The following is a 25,936-nucleotide window of genomic DNA, read 5'->3' as shown; positions in this document are numbered from 1 at the left end:
AGTGGAGGACCTTCACAGCTGCCCTACATGCCAATTAGGCATAATGGGCACCAAAGACGATAGTTAATATTTATGCTTTCACAAACAAGAGAAAATCTGCAGATGCTGGAAATCCAAACACACACAAAATGCGAGAGGAACCCAGTAGGCGAGGCAGTATCAATGGGAAAAGAGTATAGTCAACATTTTGGGCCAAGATCCTTCAGCAGGACTGGAGATAAAAAAAGACCTCTTTTTCCTCCAGTCCTTGCTGAAGAGTCTCGGCCTGAAACATCAAGTATACTCTTTTCCATAGATGCTGCCTGGCCTGCTGGGTTCCTCCAGCATTTTGAATATTTATGTTTTAACAGATTATATATAAACTATATTGTACTACTATGTTTTAGAATATATAAGTATTCTTCAAACCAGCAAAGAAAATGCGCTTAGTATTGTTACTTTGTGCATTTAGTAAGATCCTTGTGACTGACGCAAACTAGCAAGTTTCTGAATATCTGGTTGCAACTTAAAGATAAAGAAAAGAGAGAAGATCGCCTGTTTTCACAACATCAAGATGAGCTTTTGATAGCAGGTGAAGAGGTTAACTAAAACCACATTCAACTAGATAGGAGGTAGGAAATCCAATTAAAAACTAATTTACTTTCTCCCGGAGCTGTGGAAACTCATTTTGAATATCACTAGTTACCAGAAAATTTGTTTGAGCTGTTATATCATTCTGCAGCTCAATCTGACATTATTGCAATGTGGTGTGAACATCATTCACATTCACCCCAAATGGATCCACCAATATCTGGAATATGCATCTTCAGCAGGTCTCTGAACTAAAATTCCATTATCAGTGTACAGTTGTTTCATATGATCAAGATACACAATCAGATCATCTTGCAATTCTTTTTTAAGTGTAGCCAGTGCAGGAAATTGCATAAACTGTCAATATCCAATGTTGCGAAGTTTGAATTTTCCAAGGAAAGCAGTAATAGCTTCTTTGCATGATGTGATTTCAATTTTATTTTTCCTTGTAACTGTTAAATAGTTTTTTTTTCTAAATCTATCTGGCAGGTAAAATATGTCAGACTGAGCAACGACGATTTGTTCTCCAAGCTACTATTTTCCCTTTTATTTCATTGTGTCCTAATTAAATTACATATTAATCTGTTTATTTACATATTTTAATAGTATTTCATTAAAGCAGTAAAATCATGGCTGATTCAGAAACTCCTGTGGCCCCCAATTTCTTGTTTTTTTCCCCCCACTTGAGGCCCCTGTGGAATCTGTCATAGCCCACTAGGAGGCCATATGGTCCACACTGAAAACCACGGAACTAAAATATCAGCATTTGCAATTGAAGGCTTGTTAGATCTCTAGTATAACCTAACACAATGGGAATAGTGGATGACTCAGCTCTCATCTTCAACAAGCCTCAAAGAGCTTCTGATCAGATACCTATAGCAATATTTTAACAGATCAAAAATAAGAGAATCAGATTATAACATCTCCACTGATATGTTGCCATGTTTATCACTAGACACAACTATCATTTTACATGACAAATATGGCTTGCAAGAATCAAAAAGATACAAAACTTCTCAAAGAATACCTCAGAAAACCATAAAACTGTACATACTGTGCTGAAAGGTCCAGATGCTGTACTGTGCTTGACGCTGGTCTTCTATCAATTCTGTCAAGCCAATGATAACAGGAAAAATCTCACATTTCAAGATGAATGAATCAGATATACTATGAATAGTAGTAAATGTGCATTATTAATTTGTGAATAATAAAATTACCAATAATAGGGCTAATGTCCCTTTCAAGAATCTGTACTTTTAAAGTAATAATTTTTTCCCATTACAACAGGCTTTTGCTATAAGGTGCCTGAATTCTCTGTATAATTACACAAGGACATCCACAATCCCAGCACATGCATGGCTGAAATGTAGCACCTTGGGAGTCATTAAGTTCTGGTCCCAAGTTTCCAAGTACCAGTCCATAGATTAGAGCTCAATTTGGAGCAACTCTATGTGAATATGTAACCTTTGTCACACTTCTTGCTATTGATTCCCTGTGCAGTCAATATTTATTCCTATCAAAAATTACGATTATGGCTCATTGGAATATTAAATGTGCTTCACAAGTACTTCAATGACACAAATGTGCAAGGCTCCACATAAAATACTGTATATGAACTTTTAAAAAATGGAACTTTTAGGCAGAACTGCATCATATGCACCATGTTAACTAATATTCTAAGAATTCTCTCACCCATACATAATTGCTACCAAGCACAGCAAATACATTCGCTGAGCCAGTGTTATCCTTTATTCTACCCAGGTCTGTGCCAGATTACATTTAATTAATAGGGTCTTGTTGTCCAACTCAATACTAAGCATCAAGTTATTTTTCTTTGGCATAGTCTCTATTCAGAAAATGCATGATTAAAAACCTGTGAGGGGTGTCGACAAAAATGACACTAGTGCAATTACTTCCAACTTGCACTTTATTCAATCCAACAAATGGTGAGAGAGTGTTGAATGTGAGCATGAGCCTGTACAACAATTATTCTATTTATCTAAAAATGACTTTCAATATTACTTAAAACCTTGAATAGTATCAGCACGAAGATTACCTAATGTTGATCAGATTTACAACTGTTATAGCCACTGGACCAGTGGAATGAAGGATTAGTACATTGTTAGGATGGGATGCATCCTGCATAGCACAACTGTTGGCCTTAGGACCAACTCCTCTATGGATTTGCAGACTACGTAGATCTTACAATCTCTCTCATCACTTTCCGTCAAAAGTAATGAAAGTTGGTGTCTATCTATTCCCTTTCTGGGCTGCATGGCTCTCCCTAGATTGGAGACTTCTCTCTATGGAAGGAACTCAATGGCCAACTAGCTTGCTGCCATAGAAAAATTCCAGAAGGAGGAGACAACAACTTCCATAACATCTAACAAGTGGCCAACATGGGTTGGTCTGGTAACAAGCAGCCAGTTTTGCCTAGGCTGTACCCAAACCCCATAGTTCAACAGCAAGTGGCTGCTCCACACATCTTAACCCACCTAGCATCACAACCCTCAATGGCATATCAGTACATTGCCTCAGTGGTTCAGTCTACAAATTAAATCTATGAAGAGATCACAATTTCATTGCTGGAGGCCAGTGCAACAGTAAGATGTCGCTTTATTTTTAAAAAGTCTAAACTGCTGAGTCCAGGACCAAGAGCATTACCTTGATCTTGATCTCATGTGCTATCCATTTGGAAGTATACATTCTCTGCTGAGATTGTGTAGGCTTTTATCAGGTGCACCAGTTCCCTTCCACATCACAAAGATGTGCTGGTAGATTAATCTGAGACTATAAACTATCTATCATGTAGACCACTGGCAAAATAAAACAAACAGCAAGGGAAGACCAATTTCAGGTTGCAAGGAAAAAGATGGATAATGAGAGTAATATGATTACTCTGCTAGAACTAACAGATCTCACAGGGCTAAATAGGTTCCTTCTGTTCAATGATGTGTTGAATGGCTCAAAATTCAAACAAGAGCAATTGGATTTCAAAGGTTCAGGAATTACTGTAATCCTATGGGAATATTGAGAAGATAGGAATTCGAATCCCACAGTTTCTGAAGAATTTGAATTCACATAATTTTAAAAACTATAACCAATGGTCCACATTGAATTCCGGATGTGTTTGGTTAATCCAAACAGCTAAATGCAACTCAGGATTTGCTTTCAAGCATATTCCAAAATAATGGCTTGGCAACCAACTTGTTTGGATCAAAAGTAATTAAGGTCAATGGGGGAAAATCTTTGTTTTGTGCATTGCAGTGGCTCATGAACTGCTTGGGCAATTCAGATGGGCTATAAAGGTGCCCTTGCGTTTGACACACATTCTCTAAATGATTTTTAAAAACCGAATTTTTATAGTAGCTTGCGTTATTTAGCAAAGTGGACAGCAAGCTTGGAGCAACACACAAAAGTTGCTGGTGAATGCAGCAGGCCAGGCAGCAAGCTTTGGACTTGGGCAAGTACATCAAGCAAAATTTCTTTACCCTTTAATTTGTTTTTTAAAATCTTTAAAGGAAATTTGAAGAAACTATTTGCCACTACCAAATTTTACGAGATATACCTATGTCATATTGTTTTCACACTGTTTCAACATACTAATGAAATATCTTGCAAGGTAACCAGGGGTTATTAAATCGCTAAGACCTCCCCATCCTAACAGGTCTGGTGATTGATTTCTGAGCTAAAATTACTGCATCAAAACTTATTTCAAATTAGTCTTTTTACCTCCTTCCACAAGTTGGCAGAAACTAGCCTGGAGCACACTGCAATGAAAAGTATACCTCTTAAATTTACTGGAAAATGAGACTAGCTTGCTAAAATTAATTAATTTAAAAACAGCAATGTGACAGTCCTGTACAAGTCGAGCTTCTGCACAATTTGAAACTTTCAATAGTAACTTCCACCCCATATCACTTCAAATACATTAAAAACATGGAACTTAGATGGCACAGTCAAGGGTGCAAAGTAATTCATCAATTACAACTATACAATATTTAATTGGTTTTGTTCAATTTTGCTGACCCAACTAGTCACAATGCCTCCAGATCAAAGCACCTGATTGTGTATTCCCTCTGATTCTGGTAGGAACATCAAGAGGTATGTCTCTCTGACACCAATGATGCAATTTGACTCAGTATCACATACAGTATCCCAGTTATTTTTCCAGATTTTAAAATATATACTACAGCACAAAAGCTCCAATAAGTTCTCAAGATGTTTCACTTTTATCTCTACACAACTTGAGAAATGCCAAAAAACAAGGCCAAGTTTAGTTTATAACTCCATCTGTTTCCCAAGCCCAGACAAACTCCAAGAAAAACATCAGTATGAATAACCAATTAAACTGAGATTAATATTAAGTTATTCAGTTTCCCTTTCATTCTACACCCTCCTAAAGGCCTTTTCAAATTACACATCAAGGTGTCCTTCCCTAATCTACAGGAAAAAAACTTTATAATACAAATCATTAAGATACACAAGCGTTTAATGGGATAAATTTGATGTTTATACCCACCAAAACCTTCATGCATAAGAAATAACCTGCTTTTCTAAAACACATTTGACATTTTGCTCCAAGATCCCAACCATTTTACAGTACAAGGCCCCATAAATGAACGAATGATTAACATTGTTTTCAGTTCGATTAAGGCTAGCCGCAGCTCCTTGTTCCAAATTATGCAGGTGAAGTACAAATTTATTTTAGGGCCTCAACTTAATGAATCTCCAACAGAGCTGCACTCATACAATGTTATCTCTAATCCAGAGTTTAAACTTGAAACATATAACCTAGTGCATGCAGTGAAATATTTTAAAAAACTAAAATCAAAGTTTCCCACAGGTTTTCCAAATCTCTCTAATAGTGCAATATGCCAAAATATGTTGACATGTTTTTTTGGATTCACTGCACTTACAAAAGATTACCTCATTCATATCATAGATAACTCCAAGAGAGGTGTGATCAAATGACCATGTACCCCAAGAGATTGTTTCCATGTTTTCCAATGGCAATAACAAATTAAAGCAATTCACCTTTTTTTACACTGTAAAATATTTTCCAATCTATAATTTATAAGAGCATTTCCCAAGGAAGCTCGAAATGGTTCAGCAACCAGAAATTATCACAGGCCAGCAACTTCAAAACATCTAACTAGAAATAATTAAAGCAATGGGGACATTTAACTTAAACACTAGCCTAAGATCATCAATCAAGGGCCCAGATACAAGGATATCAATATCAATTTATAAAAATAAATTAAGCTGAAGTGACAAGAGAGAAAATTCTCAAATTGAAAGTTCCCAAGTTTTGTGGGAAGTAAAACAAAACATATATGCAATCTACTCCCCGGACAAGATAATTTACCATTGAAAAAGTCTAAAGTTGGGTGGAGTTCAACTGTTACTGCATAGAATTTGCAGCAAATTGCCTGGTGAAACTGGTTCCTTTTCCACAGATGCTGTCCGACCTACGAAGTACTTAATGCATTTTTTTTTCTTTCCGTCTCCAACATTTACAGCTTATTTTTAATTTGTTAAACTGTATTAGCGTGCTAAGCTGCTAAATGCAACAATTAATTAACTGATTTCTTGAATTAAAACAGGAACTTTTCTACCTGAAATGGGACCGTGTAGATGAATACCTCGGAGTGATCCTGAAGTAGAATGGGAGAATACAAGTAAGAACCTGACACTGAGCACAACAGATCTCAGATTAAGAAATTAAGTTAAACGAACAAACTATACTATGGGAAGCAAAAAGGAGCTTGTGGGACAGAATTCTTTTCAGTGGCAAAAGCAAATTATCTTGAGGTGGTGACTACATTGATACTCCATTGATTGCAACTCAAGATAATAAGTCATTCCTAGAAAAAAAAATATACTTTCATCTGACTGATTAGTCAGAAACATGCCTCCATACAATCATTTCACCCAGGCTGCATGAAAAAGATTTACCACACATGAGTACTCAGAAACTCCACGTGTAAGTGCACCTACACAAAAGAGTGTACTATAGGCAATGTTGGATTTATCCACACTGCACTGGAGTCAAATTTTTGATTAAATATACATGTATTACATTTAAATAAATAATATTTATAAACAAGATTTAAATTCTTAGTGATACAACCAAGACTTACATCAGATAATTCAAAAACGGATCAGCTGGGCCAAGCGTGTTCCCTATAACAGTGGTCCACAACCACCGGGCAGCGAAGCATGTTCTACCGGGCCACAAGTAAACGATATGATTTGGCAATATGAAACGATATGAGTCAGCTGCACCTTTCCTCAATGCCCTGTCACAAATTTCTGAGGCTGTCCCCTTTGGTCTTAGACTCTCCCAACACAGGAAACATCCTCTCCACATCTCCCAACATAGGAAACATCCACTCCACATCCACTCTATCAAGGCCTCTCACCATATGATAGGTTTCAATGAGGTAATCTATTTTTCTGAACTCCACTTAATGTCGACTCAGAGCCATCGAACACTCTTCATATGACAAGCCATTCAACCTTAGAATCATTTTCATGCACCTCCTTTGAACTCTCTCCAGTTTCAGCACATCTGTTCTAAGGGGCCCAAACCTGCTCACAATACTCCAAGTAAGGCCTCACCAGTACTTTATAGCATCTCAACATCACATCCTTGCTTTTAAATTCTAGTCCTCTTGAAATGAATGCTAGCATTGCATTTCGCTTCGTCACCACTGATTCAACCTAAAAATTAACTTTTAGAGAATCCTGCACAAGGACTCCCACATTCCTTTGCACCTCAGTTTTTTGTATTTTTTCTCCACTTAGAAAATAGTCTCATTTCTTCTACCAAAGTTCATGACCACACACTTCCCAACTATATTCCATTTGCCATTTCTTTACCCACTCCCCTAATCCAAATCCTTCTGTAGCCTCTCTACTTCAAAACTACCTTTCTTCATCTCTGCAAACTTTGCAACAAAGCCATTAACTCCATCATCCAAATCACTGACATATAACGTAAAAAGAATCGGTCCCAATGCAGACCCCCTGTAGAACACCAATAGTCACCGGCAGCCAGCTAGAAAGGCTCCCTTTATTCCCACTCTTTGCCTCCTGTCAATCAGCCACTGCTTTATACATGCTAGAATCTTTCCTGTAATAGCATGGGGTCATAGCTGGTTACGCAGCCTCATGTGTGCCACCTTGTCAAAGGCCTTCTGAAACTCCAAGTACACAATATCAACCAGTTCTTTTTAATCTATTCTGGTTGTTATTTCTTCAAAGAATTCAAACAGATTTGGCAAGCAAGATATTCCCTTAAGGAAACCACGCTGACTATGGCCTATTTTGTTAAGTGCCTCCAAATACCCTGAGACCTCAGCATTAATAATCAACATCTTCCCAACCACTGTCAGACTAACTGACCTATAGTTTATTTTTTCTGCCCCTCCCTTCTTCAAGAGTGGAGTGACTTTGCAATTTTGCAGTCCTTTGGAACCATGCCAGAATCTATGATTCTTTAAAGATCAATCTTGAAAGATCATTACTAATGCTTCTGTGATCTCTTTAGCCACCTCTTTCAGAACTCTGGGTTGTACACCATATGGTACCTTCAGACTTCTCAGTTTCCCAAGAACCTGCTCTCTAGTTGCGATAACTTCACATACAGTACTTCATGTCCCCTGACACCTGGAACATCCACCATACCGGTAGTATCTTCCACAATGAAGACTGATGCAAAATACTTATTTAGTTTGTCCGCCATTTCGTTGTCCCCCATTACTACTTCTCCAGCATTGTTTTCAACTCCTTTGAAATGACCATGCTTATCTATAAACCACAACAGTCAATTAACAATGCTTTCAGAATTCTGGTCCAATCTGCCAATGACAATATAACATGTTATAATAACTTGCAGTTATTTTAGGTTTTGATTCTATTGTTCTGAACATAATATCTAGTTTTCAAGATTGAATATTCATCAGAAAATGTTAAATTACCTGTTTACTTACTACACAAGTCACTTGTTTCTGAAAAACAATTCAGATTGGATTTTAAATTCACTTGAAAGTTCAACAAGTAACATGAAACTGACCAGAACATCCATGCACCCTAAATTTTGTATTTTTTTGGAAGTAAAAGTTTCTGGGTGAGAAATCCTTTCTGGGCCAGATCTTACTGGTACAACCATACAGAACCACTGCTATGGGTAAACGTTCTCACACATCTCAGGATCACCAGTTTCCATAAAATCACCTCTCGTTTCTCAATGCTAGCAAGCTCAAATCCACGTAGTGAAGTACTAGTGATGCACCCTCCTTAAATAAGGAGATCAAAATTGTGTCTTGGGTATGGTCTTAGAAACCTGTCAAGTTGTAGCAACATCTCACTCATGAACTCTGTCACCTCACAATAAAGAATGCATTCCACTTGACTACTCAATTTACTGTAGCTGCAAGTAATTTCTTACACAAGGTCACAAAAGAACAGACTCAACACCAAAAAATAGATAATGTTACACCAACTGAACATTTTTTTTTGAAATAGTTAACTTATTACCAATTTTTGGCCCATTCATTTAACGCAAGTATGAATTTTAATTACTGTACCAGAGTTATATCAGCAGCAGACTTGGTTTTTATATCCAATTCCTTAACACAGGTTCCAATGACTGAGGTTTCAGCAACACACACATGGACAGGTGCACCTTACCAACATGAAAATGACTCACTGACCCCTAAGCTTTGTTTTCAGTAATGCTTAGAGTGCTCTGTAATGACAAATACAGGTCCACAATCCCTTATCTGAAATCCTTGGGGCCAGTTGCATTTCGGAATTCAGAATTTTTCGGACCGCCCCCCCCCCCCCCCCGATACCAAAAAAACACGTATGCTCAAGTCCCTTATTTAACCTGCCTCAGTGCAGTGGACTTTAGGACCCGGCGGCCCACCAAACCTACGCACATCCTCCTGTATACTTTAAATCATCTCTAGTTTACTTATAATACCTAATACAGTGTAAATGCTATGTAAATAATTGTTATACTGTATTGTTGAAGGAGTAATGACAAGAAGAAATTTTATTTCCAACAAAAACATTCAATAAAACATAAAAATATAAGCTTCAAATGAACCGAATCAAACACATGGTAAATGACTTACTGGAATAAATGTAGAATGTCACTATCACTATAAAACTTCAGTAACTTGTCTGCTTATTTAAATCATATACAGTGGTAGTTCCAATACTATTTTCTTCAGTAAGACGCCGCACAGACACACCACGATCAAGCTTCTGCAATAACTCCACTTTCTGCATTATTGATAATGAAACAGATGCTTCCTTCTCTTTTTCTCATTGTTACCCATAGGGGTATCTGCAGCTCTTTTTGACATTTTCACAGTGAAATTAAACACAAAGTCAACAGCGAACACAAAATATCAGCGAGCAGCAAATGCATGTATAACCAGTACGAGCGCTGAGCCACAACTGACGTAGGGGCCTCTGCTCGTGCTGCCACGTCACACCTGAGTGACGTCAGCTGTTGGCGAAAAAAAACTTCAGTTTTCGGAGCTTTTTGGATTTCAGAATTTCGGATAAAGGAATGTGTACCACTTATTTCTAAAATCCTAAAATGCAAGTTACCAGTTCTCAATGATTAGTTACCCCTTGATCTTTACTTATTTTCTAGTGCCATCAATTATTTTAATCTCATCATTTTTACCGCTTTGCTATATTATTTTGGTATGCTTTTAGTGTTTTCATTTTTGCAATGCCACCTTTACATCCTCTTATTGCTATACCTTGGTCAGTTCATATTCATTCTATTTTATTCCTCTATCAATTATTATTCATCTTCTTTAGGTTCTTATGCAATAATATAAACCTAGAGGTTGAACATTATTGAATCAACTTCCAGTTTTTACAAACAGTTCAAGAAATGCCACATTTATACTGTATTCACTTTTTAAAAACTAACAATTTTCCTCATATTTTAACCATTCTTCTATACTTTAAGGCAGAACAGAAAACATTGTCAAATCATTCTACTTTAGACAATCTTTCCACCTTTCAAAGCCTTAGCAACTTTTTTAAAACATATTCCAGAGTTAAATATCAAACTGGACTGCTGTTTTATAAAGGTCTGGCATAACTCATTCATCTACTAATGAAGCCAAGGATCCTCCAACTTCAAAAACAAATTTGGGTACAATAGTCTTTTAAGACAGTGGTCTCCAACCTCCAGGCTGCGAAGGATGCAATGGTGGCCAGAGGCACCCAGCACACCTTTGAGAAAAAAGCTGAAATAAACAAGCTAATTAATTAGGTGCCGCTCGGCACGTAAATGTCGGCCCAGATCAGAGGCGAAGCAATCAGCCGACATTTACATGCCGGGCGGCACCTAATTAATTAGCTTGTTTATTTCAGCTTTTTTCTTAAAGATGTGCTGGGTGCGTCCTGGCTACCACTGCACCCCTCCATATTTCGCGGCAATGTACCGGTCCGCAGCCTGGAGGTTGGGGACCACTGTTTTAAGAGCCTCTTAGATAGGTACGTGGCGCCTAGAAAAATAGAGGGCTATGCACTGGGAAATTCTAGGCAGTTTCTAGAGTAGGTTAATGGTTGGCACAACACTGTGGGCCGAAGGGACTGTAATGTGCTGTAAATTTCTATGCTCTATCTCCTGACCTTCATATCTCAGTTCATACTGTCTCTTCATTCTTATTCCTAAAATGCATCAGTTTACACTTGTTTGCAATAAATCTCATTTGCCATGTCTGACCAATGTCTCCTTGAAGACCTCTTATTGCTGATTACATTTAAAGTACTGTAAAATCTGCTACTTTGAAATTGCTTATGCTCACTTTTGCAAGTGACAAGCTGTGGACATAGTGTCCAATTCAAGAGATCAGGAATGCATTACCAACTTTACCAATGAAATGATTTGCCATCTATCGAGCCATTCTCAGCAAATTAACAGAATATGGTTTACCACAAAGGGGACAGTACACAGTGTACGATCAAAAGCAAGTTCTTTCTGCATGAAACGAAGTACTACTACTGGCAGCGAATGAATTAAAAAAAATAAGTTTGAAGGTAGAAACTAAAAGCAATTTTAGAACCACTAACACAAAATCTGCAGATGCTGGAAATCCAAGCAACTCACACAACATGCACCCACGGAAAAGAGTAAACAGTCAACATTTCAGGCTAGAAGACCCTTCACTAGCTTTTTGCATGTTGCAGCAATCTTAAAAGACTAATGAATGTGGCTATGTGATTGAAATCAGCAGGGCTATAAGAGATTTTATAAACACTTACTCACACTTAAGGTTTATAGAGCTAATGAATGAAGTATTTGGTTGAGACAGTGTTAGCCAGGATGGTCTCCTGCAGGTAAAGAATAGAGAGGGTGGGAGGGAAGAAATGACGTGCAGTCAAAACTTACAGTAGCAAGAGAAAGTTTGCGAACCCTTTGCAATTACCTGGTTTTCTGCACTAATTACTCATAAAATGTGGTTTGATCTTCACTCAAGTCACAATAATAGACAAACACAATCTGCCTAAACTAATAACACACAAACAATTGTACTTTTCAAGTCTTTATTGAACACATTGTTTAATCATTCACAATCCAGGCTGGAAAGAAGTATGTATTTAATAACTGATGGAACCTCCTTTAGCAGCAATAACCTCCACCATATATCTCCTGTTGCTGCACAATGGGGAGGAAGAATTTTCAGTTCAGCAATATTTCTGGGATACCTTGCATGAACAGCACTCCTCAAGCCATGCCATAGCATCTCAACTGGGTTAAGGTCTGGACTTAGCCGTTCCCAAACTCAAATTTTCTACTTTTTAAACCATTCTGTTGCTGATTTATTCTTGTGTTTCAGATCATTGTCTTGTTACATCATTCAACTTCTATTACGCTTCAGGTGACAGACCACTACCCTAGTATTCTCCTGTAAAATGCCTTAATAAAATTTTGAATTAATTGTTCCCTCAACGATTGCAAGCTGCCCAGGCCCTTGTAAACGTAACTTTGCTGGATCAAATAATGACAGCACAAAAAGATCGTTACTTATCTTTTCACCCGTTTATTTCTTCAAGCTCAGCCGGCGAGTGAACTTAGACCCGACATCAGGGAGAGACTCTTTCTCATCTCCCCAGTGGTTGTACAAGTTCCCTGCCCAATGTCAGAATTGTCAGAAGTTATAATGCCACTGATACAAAAGAACAATCAGTTTGATAACCATTCCGGCCAGGTCAATGGACTATTGATACAGAGAACAATCAATTTGATAACTATTCCCGTCAAGTCAATGGACTTGATACAAAAGTACAATCAATTTGTTAAACACTCCAGCCACCTTAATTAAAGAAAAGAATGTCCTACCTGGTTTGCTGGAGCCACAACTTAATTACAAAGATAAGAACATCCATTAAGTTTATGCTTTAATTAAGAAAGGAATGTTCTCTCTAATTTCCATCAGGTACTGCTTTTTGTCAAAATCAAAAGGTATGAAAAGCCCAGACACATCTATGTGGCTCTGGGCGAACTTTAATCATCTTGCTCCAAAGAAGACAGCTGTGAGACATTATTCAAACACGCTGCAGTCACAGACATAGTACTGAATCCATTGTTTACAGGGATCTGAAAATCCCCCGTTCCCTTAAACTTTATCACCCTTAGGCAACAAAGCAGCCCAAAACCACGATGCTCCTTCCACCATGTTTCACAGTTGGGATGAGGTTTTGGTGTTGGTCTGCAGTGCCCTTCTTCCTCCAAACATAGCAATGTGCATTTCTGCCTAAAAGTTCAACTTTTGTCTCATTTATCCACAGAACATTGTTCCAGAAGTGTTGTAGAACATCCAGGTGATCTTTTGCAAATTTGAGACATGCAGTAATGTTTTTTTTAAAAAGAAAGCAGTTGTTTCCTCCGTGGTGTCCTTCCATGAACATCATTCTTGTTCAGCGTTTTCAGTATTGATGAGTACAATTGTCTGTGCATTAATTAGCTTAGTTAGATTGTGTTTGTGTTTGCAGATTGCGATTTAAGATGAAGATCAGACCACACTTCTGAGTAATTACTGCAGAAAACCAGGTAATTGCAAAGGTTTCACAAATTTTTTCTGACAACTGTACATTTGTAACTATATAGTCTTCACTATCCAGCTTGAGTAACTGCCTCACTCACTCAGTACTCATTCCTATCAACAACTCCATCAGAATTGTATTCTTGCTTACTGCACATAGAAGACCACAGCCAACAGTGGGAGATTGAGCAATCCACTATATTAAACTTTCATACAGTAACTCATCTAAATCTGCAAAAACTCAAAACGGTCATCATCACATACCACAAAACCGGCCCTAAGACACCACAGTCGATATGCTACTTGGGACTGTGAATAATTTCATATCAGCACCAAATATTCCCAGATTGCACTGGCATATTGCAAGTACACCCTACTTCCCCATATTTTGTATATGAAGACAGTCTGCCAGAAGTTGGGAATCCAAGAGTTTAAAAGTGATCTTCCTACTGCTTAATGTGTGAATTCACTTCTGTGCCGTCACGTGACAACAGATGAGACTACCTTGGATAGCGTAGGCTTAAAACTGTCATAAATGTCCTTTGGAAAATACAGTAAAAAGGAACAATTTCCCCACATCCAATGATCAAGATGATAAAGTTAACATATTTGGATGCAAATTAAGAAAAGATCAGCAACACTGCTCAGTAGAACTGATATTCTCACTTAAATGGTACTGTCTGAGCTTGCATATTAAACAATGTTAATGGAAGAATGCCAGCATTTTTTATTGAAGTTCAGCAACTTCAATATTAAAGTAAATTTGCACTTTCACTACACATTATGCCAGTAACTTTCCCATTTTTCAAAGATGACTTTCAGTAGTCATTTTTAGAATTAGAATTAAAACAAATTTCAGACAAGCTTCAAATATAGCCACTAGATGGAGCACTTTACAGACCCATAACAAAATTTGCAAGAGTTGGCAGTTTACTAACAGGTATTTGAAGTACAACTTAGGACATCCCATACCCCAAATTAAATCACATTCATATAGAAAATAAATAGCTGCAAAAAGAAAAACTTCTCTGCCACATGAAATTTAAGGACAATCCACCTCAAATCAGATGCAACTTCTCATTTGAAAAAGTTTGAAATTGCAACCAGCACATTCATACCTTTGATAAGCAAAACTGGAAGAGTCAAGCTCATTTTCAAGTTTGAAGATATGCAAATCCTCAATTTTTCAACCAATTTTGTACTACCCAGTGGATGCTGTACAATCACTGTTGCCCAACTGTAGTACTTGTATAATTAAGGGTACCCCATTTTGTTGCATGTGTCACAATTACGGAAGGCAGCACCAAAACTCACTAAGACAATACTACACGAAAGACTTCAACAATACAGAGAAGTGAAAGTAGATTAAACAATTAATCACTACAATGGTCACTGGATGCCAGAAATTGAGATATTCAAAGTTGCACAGAATTGGGGTGATTTTTTTGCCAGTTACATTTTCTCTTCAAGATCACTAATACAGGTTTGCGCAATCTAATGAATCTAAAGGAATCTTCTCAAAAGGTACACACATAAAAATTGCAGGTGAACGCAGCAGACCAGGCAGGATCTATAGGAAGAGGTACAGTTGACGTTTCGGGCCGAAACCCTTCGTCAGGACTCAACAAAGGGTCTCGGCCCGAAACGTCAACTGTACCTCTTCCTATAGATACTGCCTGGCCTGTTGCGTTCACCAGCAATTTTTATGTGTGTTGCTTGAAATTCCAGCATCTGCAGGTACCCTCGTGTTTGCGTTCTCAAAAGGTAATTTATCTAGAATGCAACATCGAGGAAGTGCTAACAGGAGGTTCCAGAAAAACATTCAAGAGCAGCTGGACACTTACTAAAAGTATTCATTGTACAGCTAAGAGGAAATTAAAACTGGGCTTGGAACTAAACTAGCCAACTGTTTCAAAGATAGAATAAATATCTAGTTCTACAAGAGTCTATACTGTAATATGGGAAAGAACTGACTTGAGATCAGTGATTTATATTGCTTATCATTTATAAAATCTCAGAGCCTAAAAAAGCCCACTTTTAAAAGCATTAGCTCAAAGTTTAGAACAATTCTCAGTTCAGAAACAATGCTTAGTTTGAGAACATCAATTTCATAATGCTAGTTCTTTGCTGTCAACTCAGCTTCAGATATTATTGGACCTTTAACTCAAAAAGTGCTGAATAAGAGAACTTGTTTATTGGACAAAAACTAAACCTTGTACGTTAATCATGGGTGTGTAGGTTACATCCAATTCATATTCATTAACATGCAATAGACTAAATTAAACTTGTTCTTTGGCACTTTGGCTAAATTTAACGAACAAACTTAGCAACCGTGCTGCTAATATTAGAACTTCATAAAGTTTACTTTTAAACACTAACTACATCTTGCCAACCATGATTGTATCACATAACCTGTTAGCAAACGACAGACCTTTTACATTAGCCCAAATAGCTGACTGGCAAATCAAAGAAACTCAACTATAACTTAGTATAGACATTAAATACATTTCTTAATAACCCCATGAAAGAAATGAAGTGTCAAATGTAAAACATCGAGATAAATATTTGTTGAAACTTTGGCCACTGTGAAAACTTACGCTACTGTAATGCTAGCCAACAAATCAAGATGTGTTTTACAGATGGCTTGTTTCAATCTTGCCATCTTTCCAAAAATTCACTGCGTACCAGACCAAAGTAATCAATAACAGCTGTACAGATGCACCTAACCTTTTTAAATAAAGCACTGCACGCATTTAGTAATATTTAGTCACCCATCTGTATTTTTAGATTGCCACATTAAGAAAATGCAGGTGTCATTTCAGAGAGTTTACCTCACTGCAGAATATGTAATACTGTAATCTTTAAATCATTTAAATACACAGATTATTTCTGACAAAATAAGGCCACATTAAATCATTTCCCTACAAATTTCAGACACTGTTTCATCACTGAGACCATTTCAGAGTACCTAGGCTACTTTTCAAAACAACCGTCCTCAAAATTACTAATATCATCTTTAAAAATAATGCAGATTACACACAGGAAAATGTCAATAATATACTAAAACTATATCATTGCTCACATATGGTGCTCAAACATTAGACCTTAGCCTGTTACTGCAGTGCAGAGGCCCAAAATTGTAATGACACCAAAACCACACCCACAACCAGGAAACAGCACCATAAGCCCATGTAGAACTTGCTGGTAAAGGTAGCAGGCTTCCTATACACATGCAGAGTGATTTACCACACTTCCATTCATTCCATTTTACAATACAAGAACTGCACTTTGGGCCTACCAACATACAGGCATTATTTCCTTATGCAAGATTATGCATCAGAACAAGAAAAACATTACTTTTGTGAAAAATGAAGTAAGTATGCCTTCAACATTGACAGCCATAACATTAACTTCGTTCTTATGACTCTCACTTTAACTATATGCTAGTAAATTTAACGTTGTGCCAGTGTCAAATTGACACCAAATATACTTATAATTTGTCAAGCCAAATTCAGACAGAATTAGCCCAGACATTTGTCATTGACTGAGGGTGGGGGTGGTTACCTTCACATTATTTCAAATCACAATGTGATGCTACTGCAAAGTAGTAATTAAGCAAAATAATTTTGAGAGCAGTATATTACTATCATGATATTTATGGACAATGATTACTTCAATGTGAAGTTTCAACATCTTCTCACTTCACTACCTCCCCAGGTCCCCATTATAACTTGAAAAATGAACCATAAATCTGTTTTGTTTAAAAGAAAACAAGTTCACTGTTCACAATGTTCAAGGATTTAATATAAACTCTACCAACAAATTACTCGAATGTGTTCCAAGCAATGCAGCATTGCGCCACTGCTCAAGGTTGCCACTACTTGCCCCATTGCTTGCTAAACATATTTCCCAAAGATGGTCAAAACTTTATTAGACTTCCGTTTTAAAACCAAGCCCCCCCCCAAAAATGATCACATGGTTAGCTTTTCATTTGGTGCTGCATCCATTTCTATATATAGATAAAGACGAAGTCAGAGTCTCTCATTTAATATCAGCAGTTGAGTGTGCCGGGTTTTCTGCAGCGTGAGTCTGCAGCTGTGTGTTTGTGGGGAGGTGACACTGACTCACCGAGTGAGCTGCGCCATACTCGGACCCAACCACCAGTCGCACATGGTTCTTACCGGCGTTTCTTCCCCTTCCAGCACTAACGTGTCAGTTCAGGCTCATACAACAATACCACCCGACAGTAGTTTTTTCCCTTTTCTCCCACAGACAACATCGGGGTGATGAAACATAAAGGTTTTTCCCATTAGTGTCTAAGTGGGGAAAAAAATTTATTGCACTCCCCCTCCCTCAGACCGTGTGAGTTACATTCCACTGTAACCAACTCCCATATGGTAGCAAGGGCCTCGGCGCAAGCCTCCGACCTATCTACTGGAATCGTGGGTCCGACCCTATCGCCGCAAATAAACTCTGCGGCAGGCAATTTTCAGAAAACCGAAGACACCCCCTTCCATATCACCATTTCCCCCCGCCCTAGAACAGGGGAGGGAAGGGGCCCCAACCCAAGCGGCCTGCTCTCAGTCACGCCTGTCTGGCCTGGCCCGGCCCGGGTGTGCAAGCAGGCCCTGGGCCGGCACCCAGCTCCTTCGGCAGGCTCGCGTGGAAAGGCCGGCAGCCACACGCGGCCCCTACCGGTAGGCATGAAGCCAGCCGGCGTTTAAAGGCACCTTCTCCCGGCGGGAGGGTCGAGGACCGGGAACAGGCAGCGCCCGAACCCGGCAGCTGAATGACCGAGCTCGGGTACAAAAGGATCCGGGAGCAGGATCCCTATGCAGCGGCTTCCCACCGCCAGGCCACGGCTCGCCGCTCCGGGAATCACAAGCACGTCAGGGCGTCCTTACCCGGGAAGTACTCGCTGCTCTTCTGCTTGAAGGCGTTTGATTTTTCCTTCTTCTGCCCTGCGAATCATAAAAATAACAGAGTCAGGCCATAGCTCGGAGGGCGGGGCAGCCGGCAGCGAACACAGCAGCGCAATATGGAAGTATTCACACCGAGGATGGAGGCGGATCGTGGAACACGGGGCAATAATGGCGTACCTTCCTCCTCAGTCCGCAAAGCCGGACGATCGGCTACTTTCGGGGATTTCCGCTTCTAGCGCTCCGGAAAGGAAGGCAGGGGCACGTGACAGCGCCTGGGCCAGCGGAGCCGCCGCTTGCTTCTGCCAACAAATGGTTATCCTCGTTACAATAATGCGACTGTTCGGCACTTTACAAACAATAATAAGCCTCTGCCAATAACAGTCCTGTAAACCTGCACCAGATTTGTGTGTGTGTGTATTTTGCATCGGACAGCAGCAATTACTTTTGCAATGCAACAGCAGCGAAAAAAAAACACAGAAGAAAACGCTTATCAAGTGCAGGCAACATCTGAGAAGAGAAACATCAAAAATTCCAGATCATTGGCCTGTCACCAGGAGAGTAGCATCAGCGCCTGGACACCGTCCCAAAACGAGTAACAAAATGAAGAACAGAACATCTGCTTTTCCATTAACTCACCAGAGTTAAATAACTCATCCAAATGCCATCCTAGGTTAACTGCTGTAAGTTGTGAATCCACAGATGGAAGTGTTCACAAACAAGCTGAGTTAAACAGATTGATCAAAAATGTCAACAGAAAACACTGAAAATATTCAGCAGGTCAGGTGTAGAAAGAGTAACAGAGTTAACATTTCAAAAATGAGATGCTTTGTCAGAATGTTCCAACAAAGGGTCTCAGACCTAAAGTTCAATTGTGTTTCTTTCCACACATGCTGACCAACCCGAATGTTTCCACAATTTTCTACTTTGATTTCCAGTTTCTAGTATCTCCATTTTTGATTAGGTTTGTAGTATGCCAAAGCACAGAACCTAAATGAAGATAAAATACCATATACATGTCCGAACCTCATGTTCTTGCATTGTTTTGGGGTCATGTACTATTTATGAGCTATATTGCTTGGAATTGTTCGGATCAGAAATGTTTTGATTTCTCTTTCTTTCGCCATGGAAGGAAAATTTACCTTCCCTAATGATACAGATGAAAATAGGAAGTGGACATGGAAGGATTTATTTGTAGATGTGAATCTATTTCCTCATGTTCTATAAAATAACATTTCTTAGTAGACTTGCATTACATTGTACCATATAGTAATGTAGAAGATAGCATATTATCTTTTACAAATATACTTTCTTTTACAATTCTATATTTGAGACAACTTAGTAAAATCTGTAGCAAAGCCTGCATGTCACTATATGGTCATTACTGGACATAAAGTAATATCATACAAGCAGTGACAATGTATAAAGATATCAAAATCTAGTAATTTATTATTAATATCTCTTTGAACGGACCGTGATCATTGTACAATATACAGCTATTATACCAAGTAGCAACCATCCCTATTCACAGCATGCAGTCAGTTTATTCAATAAGACATACAGGAGCAAAATATACCAGCTAGTTAAGTGGTGTCGCTGCAACAACCTTGCACTCAGTGTTATTAAGATCAAAGAGCCGATTATGGGCTTCAGAAGAGTTGGGATGAGGGAACACGAACCAATCCTCATTCGATCAGAAGTGGAGAGAATGAGCAATTTCAAGTTATTGGGTGTCAAGATCTCTGAGGATCTAACCTGGTCCCAACATATTGATGCAGCTATAGGGAAGGCAAGACAGCGACTATTTTTCTTTGGGAGTTTGAGGTGATTTGATTTGTCAGCTAAAACATTCGAAAACTTCTACAGTTGTACTGTAGTATGGGGAGGAGGGCTACTACACTGGATCAAAAGGAGCTACAGAGTGTTGTAAAATTATTCAGCTCCAAGTTGGTTACTAGTCTCTGTAGTATCCAAGGCATCTTCAAGGAATGGTGTCTCAGAAAGGCGGTGTCCATCATTAAGGACCCCCATCACCCAGGACATGCCCTCTTCTTATTGTTACAGGTACAGAAGCCTAAAGATACACCTTCAGTAATTCAGGGACAGCTTCTTCGCCTCCGCCATCCGATTCCTAAATGGACATTGAACCTATGAATACTACCTCACTTTTTAAAAATTATTTCTGTTTTGGCACTATTTTTCATTTAACTATTGAACATACATATATATACTTAATGTAACTGGTTTACTTACTTATTTTTTCTATATTATCATGTATTGCATTGTACTGCTGCCATTAAGTTAACAATTTTCACCACATACTGTGTGCCGGTAATATTAAACCTGGTTCTGATTCTGAACAAGTAAAAATTGCCAAGAAAAAAGAAACACACTGGTTTTAGGAATTGTTCTTAACAGAAATTTGTGTTTTAACCTTCATTGCATGAACCCACAATTGATGCTTCAGTTTATCGTACTTCTAAAGGATATTCACAATGAAACTCAACAGAACGCACCATCTAAATCGTACAGGTTAATTAGGCGCCTGATATCACACCCTTTTCCATCACAGTCTGTATTTTGGATCTGTAAAGGTCTTCCTGAAAAGAGGAATGGTTTGTTCTTAACAAGACTTGGGTCTCATTAACTGAATTGGGAATATTTACATATTTACATTATTTACAAGTTTCCTTATCCCCCAAAGTGAAGATATTTTAATTATGTCACAATATACTGATTTGATGTCAATAGCTTTGCCGTGACATCATAAAGCAGCTTAACTGCCTTCAGAGTTTAAACTTTAAATGGTTAATGGTTTGCAAATTATGTACATTTATGTTCAAATAATATGTAACTAAAATTCAAAATACACTTTAGAATCAACACAACCCACCTCTTATATCACAAGTACTGATTTAATTCTGAGGTAAAGATTATGGATAGAGCAGAAAGTATTTATAAACACAGCATGGTGAATATCACCACAAGTCAATCAGTTGTGAGAAACACCATTAGTGGGATATAATCAGCCTTGTGCTTTATGGAGGCAGTGAAGAGTTTATTCCTTTTCTTCCCCCAACACACAGGATTGAGGGAACTGGAGACTCTTCCACCCTCCAACAAAAGCCTGTGCCCCTCAGCTATGTGGAGTACTTCGCCATGTATTCAACCTGAGCCTGAGGCTCCGGAGGGTTCCTGTGCTGTGGAAGACGTCCTGCTCATCCCTGTGCCGAAGACGCCGTGCCCCAGAGGCCTCAATGACTACAGACCGGTGGCATTGACCTCCCACATCATGAAGACCCTGGAGAGACTTGTTCTGGAGCTGCTGCGGCCTATGGTCAGGCCACACTTAGATCCCCTCCAGTTCGCCTACCAGCCCCGACTAGGAGTTGAGGATGCCATCGTCTACCTGCTGAACCGTGTCTATGCCCACCTGGACAAGCCAGCGAGCACTGTGAGGGTCATGTTTTTTGTCTTCTCCAGTGCATTCAACACCATCCGCCCTGCTCTGCTGGGGGAGAAGCTGACAGCGATGCAGGTGGATGCTTCCCTGGTGTCATGGATTCTTGATTCCCTGACTGGCAGACCACAGTACGTGCGCTTGCAACACTGTGTGTCCGACAGAGTGATCAGCAGCACTGGGGCTCCACAGGGGACTGTCTTGTCTCCCTTTCTTTTCACCATTTACACCTCGGACTTCAACTTCTGCACAGAGTCTTGTCATCTTCAGAAGTTTTCTGATGACTCTGCCATAGTTGGATGCATCAGCAAGGGAGATGAGGCTGAGTACAGGGCTACGGTAGGAAACTTTGTCACATGGTGTGAGCAGAATTATCTGCAGCTTAATGTGAAAAAGACTAAGGAGCTGGTGGTAGACCTGAGGAGAGCTAAGGTACCAATGACGCCTGTTTCCATCCAGGGGGTCAGTGTGGACATGGTGGAGGATTACAAATACCTGGCGATACGAGTTGACAATAAACTGGACTGGTCAAAACATTGAGGCTGTCTACAAAAAGAGTCAGAGCTGTCTCTATCTCCTGAGGAGACTGAGGTCCTTTAACATCTGCCGGACGATGCTGAGGATGTTCTACGAGTCTGTGGTGGCCAGTGCGATTATGTTTGCTGTTGTGTGCTGGGGCAGCAGGCTGAGGATAGCAGACACCAACAGAATCAATAAACTCATTCGTAAGGCCAGTGATGTTGTGGGGATGGAACTGGACTCTCTGATGGTGGTGTCTGAAAAGAGGATGCTGTCCAAGTTGCATGCCATCTTGGACAATGTCTCCCATCCACTACATAATGTACTGGTTGGGCACAGGAGTACATACAACCAGAGACTCATTCCACCGAGATGCAACACAGAGTGTCACAGGAAGTCATTCCTGCCTGTGGCCATCAAACTTTACAACTCCTCCCTTGGAGGGTCAGACACCCTGAGCCAATAGGCTGGTCCTGGCATTATTTCCTGGCATAATTTACATATTACTATTTAACTATTTATGGTTTTATTACTATTTATTATTTATGGTGCAACTGTAACGAAAACCAATTTCCCCCGGGATCAATAAAGTATGACTATGACTATGACTATGAAAAGGCATGTTACAGTGCAGGTGATGTTACTCTCCATCCATAGCTTACAAAGGGCTGTGATCTGATGCATTGCTTTCAGCTTATTACACACTGCTGCCTATTGTGTGCTCTACTGTATAACAATTGTAGAATATTTTCAACTAAAATATTTTGTTTAGTGATGTAATTTCATATTCTGATGTCAACACAATAAAATAAAGCTCTACATCTATATTTTTTTGCCATGTAAATGTCTTTGGAATCAGTAGGTATTCTAATGGCAGAGGCTGCTTTAGCCGAGATTCCCTGTCAAGGTCTAGGCTGTCTTGTCAGGACAGAATAGTTGAAAAGTTTTTCAATTGAATTATCAAACCAATGCCTCATCTACTCCTTCAGGAATATGGTAAAATTTACTTTCCAATATTTGATAAACGAGCTGTTGGAATTATCCTGCCAACTATTTAACCCTCATCAAAATATTGTTAAAAAACGGGAGATTACCTGGACATTTTATCATTTCTGTTTGTAAGAAATTGCATTTTTTCAGATGCTTTTTGCTGCTTTGCAAGAGTAACAACACTTCAAAACTACATCAATGACAGCAAACAACAGGAATACTGCAGATGCTGGAAATTCAAGCAACACACATCAAAGTTGCTGGTGAACGCAGCAGGCCAAGCAGCATCTCTAGGAAGAGGTACAGTCGACGTTTCAGGCCCAGACCCTTTGTCAGGACTAACTGAGGGAAGAGTTAGTAAGAGATTTGAAAGTTGGAGGGGGAGGGGGAGATCCAAAATGATAGGAGAAGACAGGAGGGGGACAGATGGAGCCAAGAGCTGGACAGGTGATTGGCAAAAGAGATATGAGAGGATCATGGGACAGGAGGTCCGGGGAGAAAGACAAGGGGGGGCAGAAACCAGAGGATGGGCAAGGGGTATAGTCAGAGGGACAGAGGGAGAAGAAGGAGAGTGAGAAAAAGAATGTGTGTATAAAAATAAATAACGGATGGGGTACAAGGGGGAGGTGGGTCATTAGCGGAAGTTAGAGAAGTCGATGTTCATGCCATCAGGTTGGAGGCTACCCAGATGGAATATAAGGTGTTGTTCCTCCAACCTGAGTGTGGCTTCATCTTTACAGTAGAGGAGGCCGTGGATAGACATGTCAGAATGGGAATGGGATGTGGAATTAAAATGTGTGGCCACTGGGAGATCCTGCTTTCTCTGGCGGACAGAGCGCAGGTGTTCAGCGAAACGGTCTCCCAGTCTGCGTCGGGTCTCACCAATACATAGAAGGCCACATCGGGAGCACTGGACGCAGTATATCACCCCAGCCGATTCACAGGTGAAGTGTCACCTCACCTGGAAGGACTGTTTGGGGCACTGAATGGTGGTAAGGGAGGAAGTGTAAGGGCATGTGTAGCACTTTTTCCACTTACAAGGATAAATGCCAGGAGGGAGATCAGTGGGAAGGGATGGGGGGGACAAATGGACAAGGGAGTCGCGTAGGGAGCGATCCCCGCGGAAAGCAGAGGGAGGGGGAGGGAAAGATGTGCTTAGTGGTGGGATCCCGTTGACAGCAATCCCAATGACAGCAAAGTACTTTGAGAAGGCATGAGAAGTGCAAGTCTTTCATTCTTGAATGGAAAGTATGTCAGCAAGCAACAACATTAATAAATATCACAGCATTTTTTAAGTTTGGTCATATTCAGTTTCATAATATTATTTTGAAGTATCTTGGTGCATTGTAAGGTTCGTTGTAAATGCATTGCATTCATTGCTGCTTATCAGTCAAAAGAATAAAATCTGCTTCATTAGTTAGCACGAACAAATTTTATTTTGATATTTAGGTTTTCCTTCACCTAAACAAATCAGTTTTAATAATTAGCAATTGCTAATTGAGTGTTCCCCTGTAAAAGAACATACTGTAGAACGTTGAACATTGAGTACAGGCCCTTTGGCCCATGATGGTGTGCTGACCTACTCTAAAATCAATCTAGTCCTTTCCTCGAACATAACCCTCCATTTTTCTATCATCCATGTGCCCATCTAGGAGTCTCTTAAATGTCCCCAGTGTTTCGGTCTCTTCCACCGCCCCCACAGCAGGGCATTCCACGCACCCACTACTCTGTTTAAAATATTTACCTCTGACATCCACCCCCCTGTACTTTTCTCAAATAACCTTAAAGTTATACCCCTGAAAAACCCAGAACAATTTAAATAAAGTTGTTATATCACATTTCTGTTGTAATTTAATACCAATGTAAATGGCTTCTTTCAATAGATGTTTCAGTAAACAAGCATATTTACGACACATCTGTTTGTTAGGACTCTGCAGTGTCTGTCAAATTTAGCTGATGACTACCTGAACCTTAATGAACTGAAAGTAAGGAATGCAATCATCCCGTTGTGCTGAATTGACTGATTCAAGCAGGTAGAGGCAATGGAGGAAGTTGTTATTGGTCTCAATGTTTCACAGCAAAATTTGACAAGATCCCTGCTCCTCAATTTTTTTTTTGAATGACTCCAGCTCACCAGCCGCATCCCCGAAAGTGACTTACTGAATCATGCTGGCTGCAGCTAGAGTCCAGAGCAAATAGCCGGGTCCCCACTACCTAGAGCTAGATGTGTGCAGATTGTCTGAGTGACGGATGCCACATATGATGCTCCACTTGATCATTCCTCATGTCATGCTGGAAATCACCCAATAATAATACCACATAAGTTAGATTTGCTAGAGTGGGGAAGCTCCCTGTTCGGTTCAATAGGGATTCCTAGCCAGGAGAAAGTA

At 39.5% G+C, this 25,936-nt stretch overlaps 1 protein-coding gene across 7 annotated transcripts in view; it reads right to left on the bottom strand.

Moving 5' to 3' along the window:
* The window catches only part of LOC140196294 (eukaryotic translation initiation factor 4 gamma 1-like), a 99,679-nt gene extending 80,836 nt beyond the window's left edge, over nucleotides 1–18,843 (bottom strand). For 2 of the 7 annotated variants that reach the window (XM_072255244.1, XM_072255246.1), the window contains exons 1-4: nucleotides 18,758–18,843; nucleotides 18,563–18,619; nucleotides 6,189–6,227; nucleotides 1,625–1,678 (exon numbers count right to left, since the gene is read on the bottom strand). The gene's annotated coding sequence lies outside the window, so the exon portion shown is untranslated. Of the gene's footprint in view, nucleotides 1–1,624; nucleotides 1,679–6,188; nucleotides 6,228–18,562; nucleotides 18,620–18,712 lie in introns of all 7 variants that reach the window. The other 5 variants (XM_072255242.1, XM_072255243.1, XM_072255247.1 and 2 more) reach the window with 3 other exon arrangements.
* Nucleotides 18,844–25,936: the final 7,093 nt, after the last annotated feature.

This window comes from Mobula birostris, chromosome 4 (assembly GCF_030028105.1).
Source record: "Mobula birostris isolate sMobBir1 chromosome 4, sMobBir1.hap1, whole genome shotgun sequence".
Lineage (NCBI taxonomy): Eukaryota > Metazoa > Chordata > Chondrichthyes > Myliobatiformes > Myliobatidae > Mobula > Mobula birostris.
The sequence above is the reverse complement of the archived record's forward strand: the minus strand, read 5'-3'. Positions and strand labels throughout refer to the sequence as shown.